The sequence below is a fragment of the Arachis ipaensis genome, chromosome B05 (assembly GCF_000816755.2).
Source record: "Arachis ipaensis cultivar K30076 chromosome B05, Araip1.1, whole genome shotgun sequence".
Lineage (NCBI taxonomy): Eukaryota > Viridiplantae > Streptophyta > Magnoliopsida > Fabales > Fabaceae > Arachis > Arachis ipaensis.
In genome coordinates, this window is record NC_029789.2 from 129025038 (window position 1) to 129029399 (window position 4362).

Sequence of the window (4362 nt, forward strand, 5' to 3'; positions counted from 1 at the left end):
TAGAGTAATAGATCCAGGAAGCCTGCTTATTTTTTGTTTGCTTGAACAGGACTGGAAGGATACCATAGTCAAGCAAGATCAGTCTCATGAGAACCAATCAGATATGAGAAGAAGAAGAAGAAGGCTATTGCTATTTTCTAAGGCCTTTAGGCATATCTATCTAGAGTGGAAGCATGTTATGACATTTCTTTTTTTTTTCTATCTTTTAGGTGATTATTCTTTACGTGAGAACTAGTTCAGGAACACAATTATCTAATATATTATTCTTTATTATTAAAGTTTAAGGAGCAGAACATCTTAGTTAATAATATCTGTTACATAGTGCTAAAACTATGTGGTTCAATGATTGTGAACTAGTAGCATACATGTGTTTTAAATTGGGAGGAATCCAATGATTGTATTTATTTCTTCATTTTACTACCTAGTCAGTCCCTTTTTTTTAATAGTATGTTGTGGCTGTTCTTGGACTGATCATGTCAATGAACGGTGGGTGATCATTATTCAATGAGATGTATGGAGAGCCATTAGAAACCCCTTTTAAAGTTGTAACGGTGGGTGATCATTCTTGGAAGGTGCATATTGTATATTTCTAATGTCAAAGTTGCATTCATATCCCTTGAACTTTGTCACTTTTCAAAGGGGATTGGGTTGTTTTTCATTTTCAGTGGTTATCAGAGTAATTTGGTAGACAGATAGAGAGATATGGAGAGCCAAAAGGAGGATGAATGCCATGGTAGATAATGCATATTTTTTGTTGCTTGTTTTGGATAGAAACAAGCCACCATTTTTCCCCTCCCACTTGTAATTGATTTTTGATTTGTTTAACCCATTGTCTCTGTTCCTATCTTAGAATATAAATTCATTTGTTATCCAACACTAGAGTTAATGTTAGGGAGTCAACGGTTGATATGCTAACAAAATTGATGACTATATGGAAATCAAAATGGTGTCATTGTTGTGAGTCAGATTAATATAGTAATTTCACTTGCAAGTAATTGCAATAAGATCATAATTTTTCTGTTCAACGGTTGATATGCTAACAAAATGAAGCCTGTAATCTATCATTCACTGTCTTACTTGTATATATAAAGAATTAAACTCAACACTGCTTCGAGGTACATGCTCTTGATATACTTTGAAATGTGCATGTTGCACCACTCAATTGTTGTTTTCTTTCTTCTTTCATGTATATACTTTGTTCATTTTCAGAGGATGCAATCATGATTACAACTTAACAATTGCTTGTAACATTCCTTGATTTGATTCCTTGTACATTAATATCCACAATGAAATTTATAAGTTGCATAAGTGAAGTCTATGTAAGCTTTATCAATGAGTAGAAACGTTGTAACAAGGCCATTGATGCTAAATATTCAGTGTTTTATATGAAAATAATAGTAACAAAACATAGCTGAAGAATAAAAAAATGCTAATGCCATAACTTTCCAACACCAGAATTCTTCGTAAGAGATCTAACTATTCTTACAGTTAATATTTGACCACAAAACTTCTTTCACTTTCTTTCAACAAATGACAAGAAATTCAATGGAAAAATGAATTGTTCTAGAACAAAATCAGAGAGTTACATTTATTACATAAATAAAAAACCAGGATTAAAAGGGATTAGGAATAGACTGTAATAAAATGCGAGTCAATCAGAAAATGGTTTGGACAAACTTTGCAGATTGAGCTCTTGCTTTCAGAGTATCCTCCTTTGATCTCGCCTCCTGTATCTTACTCTCCAGAAGCTACAGGCAATTAACAAAGCAAAAATGGGATAAACTTACATCACTAGTTATAACAAAAAATTCCTGCACTATAATTAAAATAGTCCAACCATTTTCAACAGCTTATAGGATTCTGGGAAGATGCAATTTCTTACAAAAACAAAGTTACTAGCACACTATAAATTTTGGTTTCCAAGCATACCAAAAACAAAGCTGCTGCTCTTTTTCTTTAAAAAAAAACACAAACAAAACATAAAAAAACTGGAAGGGCAGAACAAAGTTTGTTTCTAAGCATAAGCATAGTCCAGAAGGAAACAAGAATTAATTTCAGCACAAGAAGATATCCTAGAACTTCTTACCTCAGGAACAGAGACAGGTTTTCTTCCAGTTGGCACAACACAAAAAATTACCAGAAGGGAAAACGATGCCTAACTTAGCAAAATGTTTGATGACTACAGTGATTAACCAAACTTAGTAGCATCTCATACATGATAGCAAGGCAAAGCAAAAGTCATTATATTGCTGATATAAATCTAGCATTAGTCTTTATGCAACCAAGTGAAATAAAGGATTCAGTGACAAATACATAAATATTAATTTAAGGATTAAGTAACTAAAACAGAGGCATTAGAATAATTAAAAATAACAACAAAAATAGGCTTCTAAAGTGATGACTGAACAACTGAGACATTATCTATTATCTCCTTGAATAGGATTGATTATTGGCTTATGCTATGTGTACCAGAGAGAGTAGTAAAAATTAAAGCTATGTAACAACCTGCACTGGATACCTATGAATGCAATCTTCCCAAGGAGACTTGGGTGAAGCCTTGACATGCCTAAGTGCCTGCCACACTGCCCTGTTACACTTAAATCCACTTCCAAATGCAATCTGCCACACCCTATTCCCCTTCCTCATTCTTCCTCAACATGCATAGGCAGAAGCTGAAGATTCTTCTCAAGCTCATCAATCACAGCTCTCCCACCAGCATGAATGCAGAAATGATCAAATGCAAGCTTGAAATCAGGTATATAAGGCTTCACTTTTGCATTCAGAAGCTTCTTAACAACCAAAGTAGCAAAGAACAGAAGCTGTTCACTTATTGGAAGAACAAGAGACCCCAAAGTTGTGATGTTAGTTTTCAAAGCCCCACCAGCAATAGCCATAAGATCCTTTGAGATAGAAACACCAGTTTTGCCATCATCATCTTGTTCTTGATACACACACCTGAAAGCTTTATCATCAGCACCCTTATGAGTCCTCACAACATGAACAAGCTTGTACTTTGCTCTTCTCTTAACAGAGCCTTTGTTGGACAACAAAACAGCAGAACCACCAACACGGAACAAACAATTTGGGATCAGCATAGATTTCTTGTTCCCAAAGTACCAATTCTGAGTAATGTTCTCAGTGTTAACAACAACAGCATAAGTGTTCCTATGAACTTGAAGCATGTCCTTAGCAAGATCAATGGCTATAACTCCTGCACTACAACCCATACCACCCAAATTGAAGCTTCTAATGTTACCCCTAAGCTTGTACTTGTTCACAATCATTGCAGAAAGTGAAGGAGTTGGGTTAAACAAACTGCAATTCACAACAAGAACACCAATATCCTTAGGCTTAATCTTTGTATTAGCAAAGAGATTATCCAAAGCACCAAACATAACATTCTCAGATTCTTCTCTTGCAGCAGCCATGGAAGGAGTTGGAGGGATATGATGCATGGCTTCGAGTACATACTGACCGTCGAAGTCTAAGGTTTCTTTCTTGGTTGAGCTTCTGCTCTCTGAACTCGAAGGAAGAAAACTGGAATGGAGATGGGTTTTTCTACTGAGCAGTCTGAGAAGAGGGGGCAGAATCGTGACGGAGACAGAGGCCAGGCGACGAACACAACTCAGAAGACGGTGGTGGGTTGGAAGAATCTGCGACGACCAGACGAAGACGATGGTGACTGAGCGCCCGATGGACGGCGGCAGGATCGCGATGGAGCAGATGAATACCAGGAACTGACGCGCCGAGGTCGAGGAAGAAGAAGCTGCGATTCTTGAAGGAGGAAGAAGCACGGACGACCAGACGACGATGGTAGTGCCTGAGAGCGACGGACGGCGGCAGTCCTTGCGGCGGTGGTGGAGAAGCTAGGGTTTAGGGGAGAAGCTGTTAAGATAGGTGTATTCAAAGGGTATTTTTGTCTAATTAAATAAAGGAAGGATGTTTAAGTCTTTTCATTAAAATTAAATAAAATTTATTTTTTATTTTTATTTAATTAAAAGGGTGTTTTAGTAAAAGTGGTGATATATTATATATTTAAAAAAGAAAAAATTAAAAATGCTGACGTGGAAAATAAATTCCACTTATGTTATTGTTATTTGTCCACATTTTAAACGTATCGGTACGTATGAATTTATCATCGTACCGTAGCAATCACCTTTCTTTTAATATTGTTTTGTTTTTTTTTTTTTATTATTTGGCCAATGAGCCTCAACTCAAATGGTATATCTTTTCCTCTCTACCTCAAAGTTTGGGGTTCAAACTTTAGAAATTGTAATTGAGAGAAAATGTGGTAAAAAATGTGAGGAATATGTAGGTGTATTGTGTACCTAGGATTGAAGATTGTCCAATCTATTAGGGTAC

General features: G+C 36.0%; 1 pseudogene; it reads right to left on the reverse strand.

Annotated features, from left to right (window-relative positions):
• On the reverse strand, positions 1360-3928 carry LOC107644105 (annotated as a pseudogene).